Below are 18,634 nucleotides of genomic sequence, written 5' to 3'. Positions count from 1 at the left end.
TAAAATCCCACTTCATCTTTGGTATCTTCAGGATCTAGACCAAATGCACTTCCCTCCACCTACCATGCATTCCCATACCATCTGCTTTCTTCTCGCCAGCCGGCATCAGAATGCATCACCCCCTCCTCTGTGACCCCCATACCACCTTGTTATCCTTTATGGCTGGGTGACGGTACCACCCCGTCTGCCCATTGTGGACGTTTCTGGATGGTGATCTCCTTGAAGACTGGGATTTTATCTGATGCCAATTTTTATGCTCCCTGGTGCCCAATGCAATGCCTCACACGTAGCATGCCCTCAGGATACGTCTGCTGGACTATGGTATGGCATTTTTCTAACCGGGTGGGCTACGTTCTGCAGAAACTAAGCATACAGGAATTCACCGTTAACCGCTCTGAAATTCGGGGAAATTGATTTCACAGATGGAAACAGTTTACAGAATTCTCAGCTCCCTCCCCCCATTTGTTCACTTAGGAATACATTCACTGGTCACTTCTGGGACTGTGTATCTCTCTGTACCTTCCCTCAGATCGGCTCGTACATTGCTAAATACCAGCAGCTTCAGCAGAGCATGCTGGGAACAGGTTTGCACACCACGGAGAGTGCTGGAAGGACTGGAGAGGGAGTTGCTGGAGCTAGGAGATTTTCAGTTCATTATGTTCTGTTCAGTTAAGCCATCAGTGATATTTCTTCTTTAGACCTTCATGCTTTTCTGCCAAACACAAAAATATCCCAACTGTTGGCCTCTATATTGGTGAATTGCAGAGTAACACGATGAATCTTTGAGTAGAAGACTGTTGTTTCCTTTTGTGTGATTTTTAAAGGTCTATTGCCCTTTTGCACAGAATTTTATACGCGTTGGTGCCAGTTTATTTCCCAGAGGAGCACATCTCCAAATTTATAATGAAAGACAAGCAAAGTGGGACTTCATGGCCTTGGCCGGACACCAAGTGATAGCTGATTTTTGCAGCAGGAAGGACGAAATAACAACTCCCCGAACAGCAATTTTGGTTTCTCCTTCTGTTCCAAAACAAAATTGTTTACATATCAAACTCCTGTCTTAATCATAATTATTAGTTAATGAAAGGATGTCTGTATTTCAAAGGATATTTTTGTTTTTTAAATCTTAAATGTCATCCCAGCATTGACGACTGTGCTGGGGCTTTTATTTTTGATTGAGACAGAGGAGTCTGGTTAAATGAATTAACAGTTCATTTAACCTAATGAACTGGAAGAGCAAACAGAAATCCAGTTGACTAATTATTCTTCTTTATGGTTGACATTAGCTGTCATCTAGTCTTTAGTCAGTACACAGAGATGATGAGTACATCCATTTGTGTAATGAAGAAGTAACATTTATGCCTGCAACTATATATTTCATACTTAACTTGATTAATTACAGAGTCGGAAATTGGGAATGTTATGGTAACATAAACTCTAGGAATCTCATTTGCTTCCAAGAGCAAATGAGGATATTCATGTACCTAATTTCTTATGACAGGATATACACTTTATATGGCCCTAGAGAACCCCTCCTGTGTCCATTGTTCTTGGTTTCTCAGATCCCTCGTCTTCTACTTTGGAGTAGTGACTCTACTTTGCACACACATGTACACACATAATCTTATTTACACACAGAGCCTTCCCTGCTTTTCTCTTTCTCTTTTTAAAGATTTTATTTATTTATTTTTTTAAGAGAGAGAGCACGTGCAGGGGGAGGGGCAAAGAGGGAGAGAGTCTCAGCAGACTCTGCACTGAACATGGAGCCCCACGCAAGGCTCGAACTCATGACCCTGAGATCGTGACCTAAGCTGAAATCAGGAGTCGCATGCTAACTGACAGAGCCACCCAGGCGCTCCCCTGCCTTTCTCTCTCGTACCTGAGTTTCTCCATGAGGTTGTTCATTCTTTGTGGACTCTGATCTCTGCTCCAACCTTCAAGGGTGCTAATGGGCTAATTTATTTCTCATCTTCCCAAATGACCTATCATGTTTCTTCAGATCTAAGATGTCATTGATTGTAAGATGTTCCTTTAGTTGGCATACCATTAAAAAAACTATCATAACTGTAAAACTACAGGATTTAAAGTTACATTCTGACTTTCAAGATGTTTAAAGGGGCGCCTGGCTGGCTTAGTCGGTGGCGTGTGCGACTCTTGATCTCATCATTGTGACTTCAAGCCCCATGTTGGGCATGGAGCCTACTTAAAATAAACATTTTAAGAAAGGTGTTTAAATATGAGACTGTGTGACCCCTGGAATCAATGAAATGTGGCATTTGAATTTTGAAGGGAGCCTTCTGGAGGCGATGCCTTAGTGACTCCAGTGACGGAGTATCAGGCATCCTGGCAGGTTGGTGGGGCAAAGGGTTAGAGTCTGGGGGTGATTTTTTTTGCCGCACAAATCTCACCATGTAGTAAGCTGCCTGTTTCATCTGCAGAGTGACTTTGGGTGGGAAGACCTGGTACATAACAATGAAAGAAGACATAAACATACAAGCATGTAAATAAAGGAGTAGATCTGCCTATTGTAGGAAATCCACAGATGTCCTACAATGCTGTATAAATCTCACTGATCAGAGAAGGCAGAGAAAGCCAGTGCCCATGGAGTGTCCTGAGAAGAGTCCACAGTCCCTCTCTCTCTCTCTCTGTGCTTAGACCTCTGGCTGAGGCTGGAGACCTGAGTTCTGGTTTTTGCCCTGCTGCTTTTCAGCCCAGGAGCCTAGTGATCTAGGCTCATGGTTTTCAAACTTTGTCCTCAGTGCTAGAGCCCCTCAGCTGAGGGATAGACACAGGCCTTGGGCTTCAATCTGAATAGCTCTACTTTAACCTGTCTTGGCTATTAGATGCCCGTGATTTCCTATTAAAAAAAGAAAAAGTTTCTCCGCTAAAAGAAAGTTTGAAAGTCATTGCTGGAGACAAACCCTACACCCTCTTCTACAGCTAAAACCTTCAGATTTATTATTTCACTCCAAAATGTAAGTTATGGAGAAAAACTAGACTATTTGTCCTTAGATAGCAGCATCAAGACAAGAGAGCTGTCTCAGTCCATGCAGGCTGCTATAATCAAGTACCATAGGCTGGGTGGATTATAAACAACAAAAATTTATTTTTACAGTCCTGGAGAATGAATCCACATAGATCGAGGTGCCAGCATGGTTGGGTTCCCCTTCCAGGTCGCAGACCAACTTCTAGCCTCACATGGCAGGAAGAGGGTGAGAGAGCTCTCTGGAGTCCCTTTTTTAAGGACACTAATCTTATTCATGAGGTCTCCACCCCAATGACCTAATTATCTCCCAAAGACCCCACTCCTAATACCTTCACATTTGGAGTTAGACTTTCAGTGTAAGACTTTTAGGAGGACACACTCAGTCTACAACTAGGACCAAGAGTAATTTGTGTGAGAAGTTGGACCAGTGGCTTCCTCTTCATCATTCCTGTTGCGATCTCCCTCCCTTGTAAGTGACCCTTTGGGATCACTAAGGAAGGGGAATTGCCTAGTGTAGGAGTTTCCTTAATGGCTGCTGTTGACAAATTATTATAAATTCAATGGCTTAAAACTACATAAATATTATTTTATAGCTTTGTAGGCTAGAAATCTGACATGGTCTTTCTGGGTTAAAATTAAGGTGTTGGCCGGGCTACCTCTCTTTCTGGAGGCTGTAGGGAGACAGTCTGTTTCCTTATGTTTTCGAGTTTCTAGGGGCCACCTGTGTTCCTTGGGTTGTATCCCCTTCTTTCATTTCCAAAGCCAACAATGGGAGAAATGAGTACCTTTCACATTACATTTCTCTGGTCCCCTTCCATAGTCACACCACTCTGATTCTCGTCCTCTGCCTCCTCCTTCCACTTTTAAGGATCCTTGCGATGACATTGAGCCCATTAGGATAATCCAGTATAATCTTCCTATTTTTAGATCATCTGAATAAAAACCCTAATTCCTCTTTGCCCTGTAATTAGTCCCAGTTTCCAGGTATTAGGATATAGATCTCCTTGGGGGCTATTATTCTGTCTAAGATGCCTGGACCTAAGTGTCATAGTGGGACAGGTCTTGTCAGGATCAGAAAAGAGAAGTGATACAAAGGTAACCACAGAGCCATAAATCAGCCTATTTTGAGTTATGACTTATCCCCGTATTATTGCTTGATAATGTTTATTACACAAGGGAGCTAGAGAGTAGCAAGCGAGTATTTCATGTGGGATTGAGGTCACAGGTTGGATTGCCCCAGATGACAGAGATTTCCATGCAGGTCATTTATTCTGCAGTGCTTTAGGAGTCAACACCTTTGGAAGGGAAGGGAAGTGAGAAAGATGATTTGGGCAGAGAGAGAAGTTGGTTTGCAAAGCACTCTCAACGAAGGCCTCAGCTAATCTTCTAGGGAGTTTTGAAGCTGGGGTGACCAGCTTTTATACTCATGTTGACCAGTCATTGGATGCCCCAGAAAAGGGGGCGTGACCTTGATGAGGCCTCTCACTATCCAGAGGCCTAGGGCTATCCGCAGCAGCTGGTGAGTAAGTCCATCACTTCTGGAGGGGAATTGGGGTGGTGCATCACTACAATTGGACCTAGAGGACTCCAGCGTGTGGTGGTTATCTGTGAACTGGAAGAGATTCTCCAAGGCTTGGGTGTAGGAGAGGGTCCCAGAATAGGGAGAGTGTATGTTGGAAGAGATGTAGGGATTTGCCCAGCCAGGCACAGAGTCGATTCAGAAGGGATGTTTCTCATTGCCTTGCTGCATCTCTAGCGCTGTGAGACCCTGGGGCTCCCTGCCCACTGAGGGACAGCTTGTCTACTAGTCACCTCTAGCTCCACTAGAAATGACAGATAGAACAAGTGGTGGTGACATTAGTCTGAAGACTCTGGACAGTGAGTAGATTTTTACAGAGTAAACAAGAAGCTGGCCTGGGCTCTGGCTTGAATTTTCACTCCAGAAACCCACACACTGACAGCAGAGTCAACTCACTGATGTTTATGTACCTTGGCAGCTGGTGCACGTGGCGGCTGTTTGGGGACATTATCCCAGGATCACAGGTTATTACTCTTTGTTACCTTGTCATCTGTAAGCGGAAGGATATGGTTATTGGTAGTGTGTGGATTTGTGGATTATTTCACTTCTCCCAGAGTGAACTATCTCCCATCGGCCTTGTAACCCTTGGCCTCCATCAGAACTCTCTGTAGTGGCTGGGAGTCAAGCTTAGCCTTAGGCATAGGCAGGCTAGGTGGCCACACATTCATGGTCATCAGAAAAACTCTCCTATCCCCAAAGAATGCCCCCAACTTGCCTTCTGATGTCTGAAGGCCCACCATTAGGCTTTTTGATTTCACTCTCTGGTCCCGGTTTAAGTGCAGATGCTCTCAGAAACGGTAACAACATCTCAATGGAAGTACATTTCAAAAGCTTTCCTGAAGAAAATCCTGGGATATAAGTGGTAGCATTCCAAGTGCCAAAAGGCTCCCATGTAAAGCCATTTGGCAATAACACTGAGAGCCCTTACAAACGTTCACACCCTTTGACCTAGTAATTCTACTCCTATGCATTTAACCTAAAGAAACTGGTCTGAATACTGAGAGGACTTTGAACAGAAGAATGTTTATCACAGACTAATTTATAAAGGTATAATTTTATAAATGTTAACCTTAAAAGTCAGTTATTTTACCAGCAAAAATGGGCTCATTCAGGAATGAGAATTGCAATTCAGGACATGCACGCTATGACAAAAACCATAGGCAAGTCCAACAAATAAAGGAAAGGAACAGTTATTTTATGGAGAAGAAGGAGGAAGTTGGGAGCGGTTGTTTTGAAGGAAAGCCCACTTGAGGAAAGCCCAAGTCCAGGGTGATGACAGCTTCTCATTGGCTGAGTTTCAGGGTAGTCCACTCTTGCGGGAGATGCAACCTACACCTTTTCCTGTTGGGACCTGTAATTGATGACTCTTTCCTGCGGAGGATTCTTCTGTGGGAGTCTGTAATTGACAAGTCTTCCTGTAATTGACCTGAGTGGTACCGGCTGCCGCGTCCGGCCTCCCATACTACCCTCCCCACTCCACTTTATTTTTTTAAGGATTTTATTTATTTGTCAGAGAGAGAGAAAGCGCAAAACCAGGGGGAAAGGCAGGCAGAGGGAGAAGCAGGCTTCCCGCTGAGCAGGGAGCCCCATTCCAGCTGGATCCCAGGACCCTGGGATCATGACCTGAGCTGAAGGCAGACGCTTAACCCACTGAGCCACCCAGGCGCCCCTCCCCCACTCCACTTTAATGGAGTTTCCTTTCATTCAATTTCATAGGAACCACTTGAATGTTGAATATTTGAAAATGCTCTGGTAAATACTAACATATATGCCCAATGAAAAAATATCCTGTCATTAGAAATGACAGGGAGTCTGTAATAACATGACGGAAATATGTGTGTTATAAAAGTGAAAAAGACCCTGCATTCACATTTGTAGGTGCGTTTTATCACAGCTATTTAAAAATAAATCCGTATACCTACAAAAGGAATGAAACCAAGTATATGCGAATAGCATCAGTCATTTGCTTGGTGGTAAAACTAGAGGAGTTCTGAAAATCATTTTATCGTCCTCAGCATTTTCAAAACGTGGGACAGCTCTGTAATACCTGCATAAGGCACTGGGGTTTTAAGCACGGAGCATGCAGGTAGCCTGAACGCTTGGAACCTGCGCGATCCCCGCAGGACTCCCGGGCCCAAGACTCTTTAGCTTTAGGACCCGAGACCACGGTCTGGTGGCGGACCCGAGTGCCTGGAGCGGAGACTGCGCCCTCGGCCCCCGGAAGATCCCCGGTTTTCCCTGAGGCACGAGCCTTGGATGGATCTGAAAGCCTACATAGGCTTCCCGCTGCCGCAGCCGGGGGACCCACCGCGAAGCTCCCGGCTCTGCGGCAGGACCCTCGGCGGCCGCCGTAGCGCGGAGCCAAAGCCGCGGGTCTTCGTGCGCTGTGCGAGCTGCGCGGTGGCATCAACCCGCGCCACACGGGAGCGTCCTCAGAGCCTGAGGAACGTGGCTTCCTCACCTGTAGGATGGGCTCCGGCCCGGCGGGGCGTGTGAGGACTGAATGAGGTATGCGTACGCAGTGATAAAGTGCTTATCGAGGTGCGCAGTCCCAGTGTGGGCAGCCAGCCCAAGGAGGAGTTCTTAGCTGTGTCGTAGGCGAGAAAGTAACCATAAAGAACCTGCATTTAATTAGGACTGGGGAACGGTAACAATTCCTTCTTAACCACGATGAGCTACAAGCTGCACCTTTGGAAATACACACCCTTAGCGCCTGCTGCTTATGAGTGCAGGTGGGCAGGGAGAGGGCGTTTGCGAGAGCGAGCCAAGGGGAGCCGGCCAGCCGCGGGGCACGCAGCGTACCTGCTCTCTGCCCTGCCTGCTGGTCGCATGTGCTGCGCCCTTCAGTTCCCACACCCGCGCTCTGAGGCCGGGAGCACAAGTACAGCTTGTCCCTACCGAGCAAAGCGAGTGCAGCACACCCTCCTAGCAGTATGCTTAACAGCCAGCAGGTGAAGGCCCTGCAAGTTCCAGGTGAGTGAGGCACTCCGAGGTAGCTTCTTGCAAACAGCCCGTTCAGGGGCCAGCCGAGGTCAGTCCGTCCTCCGTGCTTCGCTCTTTGGTAAAGCAGAGCTGCTACAGCACTACAGAAAAGTTGACATGTCTTTATTCCGTCGTTCAGATGAAGGTGTTTCACTGGCACTGAAAGTGAATTGTGCTAGCTATGTTTAGCCCTTTCTCTTTACACGCATTGTACTAAATGCTCCATAATCTCACTTAATCCGGGCAGCCAACCTCAGAGTGTTTTGTCCACTTTACGTTTTGGAAAGCTAAGACTCAGAGTTTGCGAGGCTTGTTGAAGGTCACAGCTCGAAAGTAGCAGAGCCAGAGTGTGAATCTGGGCTGATCTGGACTCCAAACAGTATGCTCTTAACAGCTACGCTGCTCTAGATATCTACCCCTATTTTCTGCTTTAAATAAAATGCTTTCTGAATCTTAATTTTCAGGGCTTGTAAGGAAGCATTTTTCAGAGCATGTTTTCTAGGTTCTCCACCACCCCTGCAAACCAGGCTTCCTTCACTATCCTTTTATTCATTGCAAGGACATAATAAATGTGGGCTGAATTTGTGAGCTCAGCACTGGGCTTAGCAGACTTTGGTTAGAGGAATTCAGCTGCAAGCCACTTGCTGCCCAGCCAGACCCTCAGAGCGAAATCCAGGGGTGCAAGGACCTTGGCTGTGCAGTAGCAGTGGTATTATAATAGGGCCTCCTTGGGTCCTGCCTCAGAGGCCTTTCCATCCACCTGTTCTAAGGAATGCACTTGCCCTTCCCCACAAGTTATTGGGACAAAATGTCCTATGTTTTCACCTTTATGTGGCTTCAGATGTTGGATTTAATTAACAAAAATTCTGCAGCAGAAATGTGGTTATGAGTCAGGGATGTGTACGTGTGTGCTCGCTTGCGTGTGAAGCCAGTCTCTCAGCACCAGCTAAAAATGTGAAGCTGCCGGTCGGTGCTGGGAATTGAGGACACCATATGCTTGCATTTCTAGGTCTTCCTAAGAGTTACATAACTGCCCCCAAAGCCAGGGGGCAGGAGCAGGGCCAGCCGTGGGAGATGTTTCCGAAGAGGAATGCTGAGGAAGGACTGACCTTGAGAAGACAGGGAGTTCGCCGGGCCGTGGAATGTTCCCAGCCTCGGGGCTCAAACAAAAACTGTATTCAGAGAGTGAGTGCTCTGTTGAGAACAAGCCCTGTCTGTCTCCCTGCTTTGTCTTGGGGGTTTATCAAGGTGAGCCCTTACTCTATGGGCCACTGGCTATTGAATTTAGAGCTGGGCACAGCTGCCAGACCAGGGCCCTGGTAATCCTCCCAGCCATCTCTAATTAGCAGGCTTTGGGGCCCAAGCATCTTGAGGGCTAGGCAGAGGTGAGATAAGAGCTCTAGCCTCAGCTATTCACAGAATATGGCTCCAGAAAGGCATTGTTGGGAGAGGAGAGCTGTGGGAGGGGACAGCCAATCAGCAAGGGCTTATCAAAGGCTCATTCTGTGGTCATCTTTGGGGGAGGGAGGTATCTGATTGGCCCCTTGCCTTGTAGAGAACTCCCCTCACCACCCTCCCTGCCCCCTGTCTTGCTTGACTAGAGCTTATTTTTCTTTCAGGCTTCAGTTCCGCGGTCTGAGACCTAGAGCAGCATTTTTCAGACTGTGGGTCATGACCATTAGTAGCTTGTGTCATCAATGTAGTGGCTCACACCCAGCATTAAAAAAAAAAAGCTGAACAATAAAGTAGGCTATCCAAGCACATCAGACATAATAAAGGTCCATGTTATTTCACTTATGTGTATGAAATTCTTATGATGGTAATAAAAAAAAAAAAAGGAAAGCCTCTGGTTTAGAAGCTATCTATGTCCATATCCTTCTTACTACAGCATCAGAAACCCTTGCTCGATCTAGTTTAGATAAAAAGGGCATTTATTATATTACTTAAAAGGAAGTTTAGAGATGGAGCAGGCCCTAGGGTCATTGATACAGGCTCCACCGTGCTATCAAGGATGCCAAGCCTTCGTGGTGGGTTTTAGCCTCGGGCTGGTAGCAAGATGGCTGTGCAGAAGCTCCGTGTCACATCCATAGAACATCACAGAGAGGAGACTGGCTGTCTTTGTGTCTCTGTAGAATGAAGACATCCTTCCTGGAAGCCCTCTGTCTGCCTTCTCGACATCAGTGGAGAATCAGTCACAACTCTGGTCTTACGCCCGCCCCTGGCAAGGAGCATATGACTCCCACGAATAGATGTCCCTCTGGAGCTGGAGCCGGGAGGGAAGGGGCATATCTGATCAGAAACAGGGTTCTGACCGTGCACTAGAAGGCAGAATGGGAGAAGATGCTTTCGGTGTCTAAAACTGACAAGTGACTGATGGCTAGAATACTCAAGAAATTTCTACAAGTCAGGAAAAAGAGAGCAGCCCCAACAGAAAAATAGACACAAGAAAAGCTAACAAACATGACAAGATACCCAGTCATTGTTAATCACCAAAGAAATACGTATTTAAATGAGGTTGTACACCCATTAGATTAACAGTTAGAAAGCTGGGTAATTCCAGTTGTTAGCAACCCAAATACACTGCCGGTGGGAGTATGGACGGATGCAGCCATTCTGGAGGGCAGTCTTGTCTTCTTGTCAAGTGATGTAAATGTGTCTACTGTATGACCAGCGATTCTGCTCCCAGGGCAATTCTGACAGAGGCCACTGGGGACATGTGTGACGATGTGCCCTGACACTTGATCTGTGGTGGAGGGGACTTGTCCACAATTCTGTCCGTTACTGAAAAAGAAAAGGTCACGTGTGGTGGGTACACCAACAAGGCACTATGTATCACTTAGGGGTGATTGATTAGAAGTACCCATGGCAACATGGATGGATCTTAAAAACAAAGTGGTTTTTTTTTTTTCAATAAATCTACTTGGTTATGAATTTTTTAAAGGTCATTTTTGTTGTTGGAGACACATACTGGAGTATTTCTAGGTGAAATGACATGGTGTCTGGAATTTGTGTTAAAATACTGAAAGAAAAAAGTGAGCATGGGGAAGGGAGATAAGAGGAAACAAAACTGATAAATGTTGGTAATTGTTCCAGCCTAGTGATGGCTACGTGGAGCTTTGCGATATTGTCTCTCCTTTTGTGTACCTTAGAGATTTTTCATGACAAAAGCTCAAAACAGCACTCTAAGGGCAATGCCTGTATTGCAAGAACACATTCACATAAAAAGCTGCGCATTAAAACGGTACCCGTAGCGCAGAAGGATGCAGTGGAAGGTGGTTATGGCCAATAAAAGGGAAAAGAAAAGAGAAAATCTTTGGTGTTCCATCTGAAAGGCTGAGAAGACTCCGGGTGGCTGCCTGCCTCTGTTGGAACGTGGGATGGGGAGGGACAGCATTTGCAGGCCAATGAGATTTGCCAGTACCCCCTTTATTTTCTCCAGGAGCCTCCTCACCTCCAAGGCTTGGTGAGGCTCCTCCTGTGGGTTTCTGCAGCTCTGGGGGCCCTCCTCTTCCGGCGTTTACTCCACAGCATCTTACCACACCATCTTCCCCAGCACATGTGCGTAACGGGGCCTGGGACTGTGCTGTGTTTGGCTCAGTGGTCCAGGCTCCTCCACACTGGCTGCACTCTGTAAAATCAGTTTAATGGAAAACAATAGCCAAGGCTTGTTGGGCATGATCTCATTTTATTCTCACACCCCTGCAAGGTTGGTAATCGTACTTTCCCTATGGGATCGACAAGGAAATGGAGGCTCAGAGAGGTGAAGAGACGTGCTCAGAGTCACACAGCTCAAGCATGGCAGAGCCAGGATCCAGGCAGACCTTCTGCCCTGAGAACAGATATTCTCCATCACTCCTTCTCCATCACTCCATCCAGGCAGCCCCCGAGGTGGGAGGAGAAGCTAACATACCTGAAGCACTTTGAGAGCCCCAGCAGGTACTCCCAAACCAAGAGCCGAAGGGGATGGTACAGGCTCTGGTGTTAAAGGCGTGCTTGAGAAGGAAATGGTGTGATCAGGGAGACGGGAAACAAAGGAGGAGAGCTTGCTACAGGCAGCTGCAGGAGGCCAGCATGCGATTGAATCCAAGAACACTTTTTCTAAATTGTGCAGGGTTGAAACTGGAGGCTGAGATTCAGCCCTCCCCCACGGAGTGTCTTCCCTTCTAACAGTTCTTAATCAGTGGTTCTCACTGGGGGGTGGTTTTGGCACCAGGGTCATTTGGCAATGTCCGGAGCGAGAAGGGGTAATTAATGGCATCGAGTGGGTAGAGGCCAGGGGTGCTGCTAAATGTGCTACAGTGGACAGGACCGCCCTCCCCCGCTCCACAAACAAAACATTATCCAGCCCCGAATGTCAACAGTGCCAAGAATGCGAGAAACCCTGCTTTAAACCTATAAATTGCTCTTAGCCTATAAGATAGTTCTGACCATTCACCCCCTTTACTTCCTCCAGTCCTCCTCTCAGCTTCCAGAAACGCTGAATACAAGGACTTGGCAGAGACAGGGCATTGTCAAGAGAAGCCTGAATGCTGGCAGGGCCTAGGGCGTTTCATGTGTTGGAGGCATTATCTCGTCTGATGGTTCATCACGGTCCAGGACCGTTGCACCATGCTGCCTTCCCACTCTCTGATGCTTGCTTCTGGTTGGTGTTTAACAAGCAGCTCTGGGAAAACAAGCCCCAGTTACAGTGTGTGATAATTTCCGTGTTGCAAATATTCCAACCTTGGCCAATTTCAAGCTACCTGTGTGAAGTTGGTGGGCTTGCAAAGAACCGGAAAACAATCAGACGAGCTCGTAAGAGCTAGCTCTCACTGCCCACCTTCTAATCTTCCATATTCTCTCTTCAGCCACACAAACACTTAACTATGGAGCCAATGGCTTAATGAAAGTTTATTTCTCACTCCTCCAACATGGGTATTTCTTTTTATTTTTTTTTTAATGATTTTTTATTATGTTAGTCACCATACAGTACATCCCCGGTTTCCGATGTAAAGTTCGATGATTCATTAGTTGCGTATAACACCCAGTGCACCATGCAATACGTGCCCTCCTTACTACCCATCACCGGTCTATCCCATTCCCCCACCCCTCTCCCCTCTGACGCCCTCAGTTTGTTTCTCATAGTAACATTGGTATTTCTGATACAGCTCTCCTGTGTGGCCTTCATCCAGGCAGCTCGAGACCCAAGCTCCTTCTGTCTTGCAGCTTACCCTCCTCTAGGGCAGCAGCTCTCAGCTGGAGAGCTGGAGACACAATTCCCCAGGGCCCTGATTCAGCAGCTGGGGGCCTGGGAATGGACATTTTCATACAAGTCCCCAAGTGGACAGGACAGACCTGTTGAGAAGCACATTGGAATCATCTGGAGAGCTTTAGCAAATCCTGATGGCTGGGTTCCGTGTCCTGACATCCTGATCTCATCGGTCCAGGAGGCAACCCAGGCATGGAGATAAAAAAGAAGGTTCCTGGGTGATTTCAGTGTGCAGCCAAGGATGAGAACCCCTGCTTTAAGGGCCTTACTATGTCTTTCACAGGGGAGGCCAGGAAATGTGGTCTCACTGGGCATTCAGGTAGAAAGGGAGCATAGTTTTTGTTGAACAGCTAGCGGGTCGCTACCATACCTACCCCTAACAGCTACTTTGGAACAGTTGTACCCAGATGGATGCCCATGTGTGTGAACCCACAAGTGTCAATGAGTCTATGTGAGTGTGGGAATTGCTGGCTTTAGGGCAAGTTGAGATGAAAAACTACCAGTGGCAACACAGGGTGTGTTTGAGTCCTTATAGGGAGGTAGCTTGGTGTGGTGGAAAAACCAAGGCCTATGGATTTGTGCTCAAACCCTTCCTCCACCACCTTTTATAAGTTACTAACCCCTCCGAGTCTCAGTTTACCCCCTGTAAAGTGGGAATAATTTCTACTTCTATCTACTTCACAGGAGTAAATGAAATAAGCATTAAGCTGCAAAGACAGAGCTGTAGGCAGATAGTACAGGTTCCACAAATGTCTGTTCCCTTTCCCTTAGAAGATACTGTGCCATTGGCAGCACAGCTCAGGGGACTGGGACAGATAACCTGCAAAGATTCGGGGCTCCTCTCCCGGTGCACACATGAAGAGCTGAGTGTGCTGGCGAAGGGCTAGCTGGCTTTCAGCGTTCTGCTGTCTGTTCTTTGGGAGAGGAGGAACCCACACACAGTGGACTCTCATTGTAGCAAAGGATGAAACTATGTTTCTGGGACGATGTTTAGTTGGCATGAACATCCTCGGATGTCTGCCATTTTCGGAGAACTTTAAGACCTTGCAACCAGTTTTAAATGGAGCAATGATTTACGCTACAGAAAGATTCTTTCCATTACTGAACTACTTCTTCAGTCAGTTCTGCTTTCCAACGCACAAGTTACACCGAGGCTTCCTGACTGCGGGAGGGGAGGGGATCCTTGCTGCCTAGAGAAGGCAGGGCCAGGAAGGACAGCTTTGGAACCACTGGGCACTGAAGGGCAGGCATTAACGCTGAGGCTGCAGGAGGTAAGGGACTTGCGACCCTTCAGCTCACAGCCCTGCCACCGCCTGGGAAGCGGATGTGCTATCGCAGATCTGGCCTGGCATGAGAGCCACCTGCCCTCACGCTTCCCAGTTACACAAGCTGCAGCTTCGTCACCCAGCAGTGCCCGGGGGCAAATCCATTCGAGTAACAGTTCCACGGCATGTGCTTAATTTCCAAGAAACTTTCTCCGTGATCTTGTGTTTTAACACCAACTCTACCCTTCCCTGTTCTTTTTCATAAAGCCACTGCCCTTCTCTGGTTCTCGGCCCCAGCACCAGCCTTCCGCCGCTAATGCCAGCGCTTGCCTAGCACTTGCTTATAAGTACCAGCTGCAGAGTTTCAGGAGCCTGGATGCTGAGCTCAACTGTCTGGGTCCGAGGCCGACTCGCCCACTTCTGCCACGTATTAGCTGTGTGACTTCAAACAAGGCACCCCCCTTGTCTGAGGCTCACTTTTCTCATTTGGAAATGGTTGTGGTTTAGGACATTGCATGGCACAAGTCGCTGTTTCTGTGACTGGGGATCACTGAGCAGGCTCTCTTTGGTTTATCTTCAGGGGATGCTTGGAGCACAGCTGCGGTGGAGATGTGCGGAGAGACGGGGAGAGGAAGTAGGTCACCCGTTAATGAACCTTTATGAAGAGCCAGGCGCTGGGCCAAGCCCTTTCCACATTTTGCTTCACCTTATTCTTCACAGCACCCCCTAAGGGAGGTATGGCAGTCTCTTCCGTTTTGTAGACAGAGAGGCTCGGAGAACGTAAATGCCTTGCCCAGATTGCCTACCTATTAAACCAAGGACGCAGGCTTTCCCGGTCACCGCTGAGACTACTGCTCTCTGGGCACACGGCGCGAGGAGCAGGAGAATGAGACTCTGTGGGCCCATGCCACTCCACCAGCAAGCCCGGGCCCAGCCAGGAGGCTCCCCACCCTGCAAACCTCTGAAACTGCACACAGCAGGTCGGCCTGCAGGAGGGCAGGAAACCAGAGCCCACCAGCTAGAGCCTTGCCTTTGGAAGCCATATGAGGTTGTGGACAAGTCCCTGTGCCTCTTTTCTCTTCTTTCCATGTTTTTCATAGGTCAAGTGATTTTATTGTCATTTTTGAAATTGAGGTATAATTGAAATCCATATTAGTTTTAAGTGTACAGCATTTGTATGTATTTCAAAATGATCGCAAGAAGTCTAGTTGACCTCTGTCACCATACATAGTTACACATTTTTTTCTGATGAGAACTTTTAAGACTTACTCTCTGAACCTCTTTCAAATGTGCAATACAGTATTAACTGTAGTCACTATGCTTTACATTATAGCCCCAGGGCTTATGTATTTTATAACGGGAAGCTTGCACCTTTTGAACTCCTTCAGCCATTTCGCCCACCCCTCCACCCCTGCTTCAAGCAATCGCCAATATATTCCCTGTATCTATAAGCTTGGGTTTTCTTTGTTTTAGAATCCATATGTAAGTGAGGTCATATGGTATTTGTCTTTCTCTATCTGACTTCTCTCATACAGTAATGCCCTCACATGCCATTCATGGGGTCACAAATGGCAAGATCTCATTTCTTTTATGACTGAATAATATTCCATCAGACACCATACCATCTTTACTCATTGAACCATTTGATAGACACTTAGGCTGTTTCTGTGTTTTGGCTATTGGAAATCGTGCTGCAGTGACATGGGGGCACAGATAACTTGTAGAGTTAGTATTTTCATTTTGTGTGGATAAATACCCCGAAGTAGAACTGCTGGATCATAGGGTAGTTCTAGTTTCTCCAGCTTTGTTCTTGTTTCTCAAGATTGCTTTGGCTACTTGGGGGTCTTTTGTGGTTCCACAGAAATTTGAGGATTTTTGTTCTAATTCTGTGAAAAATGTTATTGGTATTTTGATAGGGATTGTGTTGGATGTATAGATTGCTTTGGGTGTGAGGGACATTTTAATGAGATTCTTGCAATCAGGGAGCATGGAATATCTTTCCAATTGTTTGTAGCATTTTTAATTTCTTTCATCAGGGTTTTACAGTACTTTTTCAGAGTACAGGTCTTTCACCTCCTTGGTCAAGCGTATCCTTAGGTATTTTATTCTTTTTGGTGCAATTGTAAATGGGATTGTTTTCTTAATTTCTCTTTCTGCTACTTCCTCATTAGTATGTGGAAGAAATGCAACTGATTTCTGTATATTAATTTTATATCCTGCAACTTTACTGAATTCATTGATTCTAATAGTTTACTGATGGAGTCTTTAAGGTTTTCTATGTATAGTATTAAGTCATTTTCAAACAGTGATAGTTTTACTTCTTCCTTACCAGTTTGAATGCCTTTCATTCCTTTTTCTTGTCAGATTGCTGTGGCCACGACCTCCAGTACTATGTTGAATAAAAGTGGTAAAAGTGGACATTCTTGTTCCTGATCTTAGAGAACAGCTTTTAGGTTTTCACCATTATGGGTGATGTTAGCTGTGAGTTTTTCATATGGCCTTTATTATGTTGAGGTGTATGTTTCCTCTGAACCCGCTTTGTTGAGAGTTTTTAATCATGAACAGATGTTGAATTTTGTTGAATGCTTTTTTTTAAAACATCATATGATTTTCATCCTTCATTTTATTTACGTGGTGTATTGTATTGATTGATTTGTGGATATTGAACTATCCTTGCATCCCCAGACTAAATCCCATTTGTTCATGGTGAATGGATCCTTTTAATGTATGGTTAAATGCAGTTCGCTAATATTTTGTTGAACAGTTTTGAATCTATATTCATAAAGGATATTGGACTGTAGTTTTCTTTCTTTGTGGTGTCTTTGTCTGTTTTTGGTATCAGGGTAGTGCTGGTTTCATAGGATGTATTTGGAAGCTTTCCATCCTCTTCTAGTTTTTGGAATAGTTTGAGGAGAATAGGTATTAATTCTTTAAATGTTTGGTAGAATTCATCTGTGAATCCTTTTCATCCTGGACTTTTGTTTCTTGGAAGTCTTTTGATTATTGATTCCATTTCATTGCTGGTAATTGGTCGGTTCAGATTTTCCTTTCTTCCTGATTCAGTTTTGGGAGGTTATGTATTTCTAGTAATTATCTATTTCTTCTATATTGCCCAATTCATTGGCATATAATCTTTCATAGCAGTCTCTTCTAATCTTTGTATTTCTGTAATGTTGATTGTTACTTCTCTTTCATTTCTAATTTTATTTCTTTGGGTCCTCTCTCTTTTCTTTCTTGGTGAGTCTGGCTAAATGCTTATCCATTTTGTTTATCTTTTCAAAGAACCAGCTCTTGGGGTCATTCATCTTTTCTATTGTTTTTTAAGTCTCTGTTTCATTTATTTCCACCCTGATCTGTATTATTTCATTTTTTTCTATCTTTGGGCTTTGTTCTTCTTTTTCTAATTCCTTTAGTTGTGTGACCAGATTGTTTATTTGAGATATTTCTAGGTAGGCCTGAATCACTATAAATTTCCCTCTTAGAACTGCCTTTGGTGTGTCCCAAGAATTTTGGACCATTGTGTTTTCATTTTCATTTGTCTTCATGTATTTTTTATTTCCTTTTTGATTTCTTTTTTTTTTTTTAAAGATTTTATTTATTTATTCGACAGAGATAGAGACAGCCAGCGAGAGAGGGAACACAAGCAGGGGGAGTGGGAGAGGAAGAAGCAGGCTCATAGCAGAAGAGCCTGATGTGGGGCTCAATCCCATAACGCCGGGATCACGCCCTGAGCCGAAGGCAGACGCTTAACCTCTGTGCCACCCAGGCGCCCCTCCTTTTTGATTTCTTTGTTGACCCATTGGTTGTTTAGTAGTATGTCGTTTAGCCTCCTTGTATTTGTGGTTTTTCCAGGTTTTTCTTCTTGTAATTGATTTCTGATTTCATATTGTTGTGCTTGGAAAAGATGCTTGATATGATTCCAATCTTCTTAAATTTATTGAGACTTGTTTTATGGCTTAACATGTGATCTATCCTAAAGAATGTTCCATGTGCACTTAAAAAGAATGTGTGATCTCTTGTTTTTGGATGATGGAATATTCTGTATGTATCTGTTAAGTCCACCTGGTCTAATGCATCATTCATAAACACTGTTTCTGTATTGATTTTTCTACCCAGATGATTGATTTATTGATGTAAGTGGGATAGTAAAGTCACCTAATGTTATTGTACTACTGTCAATTTCTCCCTTTATGTCTGCTAATACTTGCTTTATGTATTTAGGTCCTCCAATGTTGGGTGCATACATACTCACAATTGCTGTCTCCTTTTGTTGGATTCGTCATTTGATCATTATGTATATATGGCAGCATATAGATGTCTCTTGGAATTTTTTTTTCCATTCTGTCACCCTATGTCTTCTAATTGGGGCATTTAGCCTACTTGTAAAGTAATTAATAGGGTTTACTTATTGCTGTTTTGTTAATTGTTTTCTGGTGGTTTTGGTAGTTCTTCTCTGTTCCTTTCTTCTCTTATTCTCTTTCCTTGTGAGTGATGACTTTGAGGTTATGCTTAGCTTTGCTTGGCTTTCTTTCTCTTTATTTTTGTGTATCTATTATAGGTTTATGATTGCCCTG

The 18,634-nt window shown here is 45.3% G+C and overlaps 1 long non-coding RNA gene across 1 annotated transcript; it reads left to right on the top strand.

Moving 5' to 3' along the window:
- The first annotated feature begins 6,927 nt into the window (after nt 1-6,927).
- Nucleotides 6,928-10,478, top strand: LOC123795028 (uncharacterized). The gene is made up of 3 exons (XR_006780302.2): nt 6,928-7,073; nt 8,557-8,732; nt 9,680-10,478. It is a non-coding gene; the product is annotated as an uncharacterized LOC123795028 (long non-coding RNA).
- Nucleotides 10,479-18,634: the final 8,156 nt, after the last annotated feature.

The sequence above is a fragment of the Ursus americanus genome, chromosome 12 (genome assembly GCF_024610735.1).
Source record: "Ursus americanus isolate L20-20 chromosome 12, mUrsAme1.1.p, whole genome shotgun sequence".
In the NCBI taxonomy this organism is placed as follows: domain Eukaryota; kingdom Metazoa; phylum Chordata; class Mammalia; order Carnivora; family Ursidae; genus Ursus; species Ursus americanus.
Note: the sequence above shows the minus strand (reverse complement) of the source record. Positions and strands in the feature narration are given on the sequence as shown.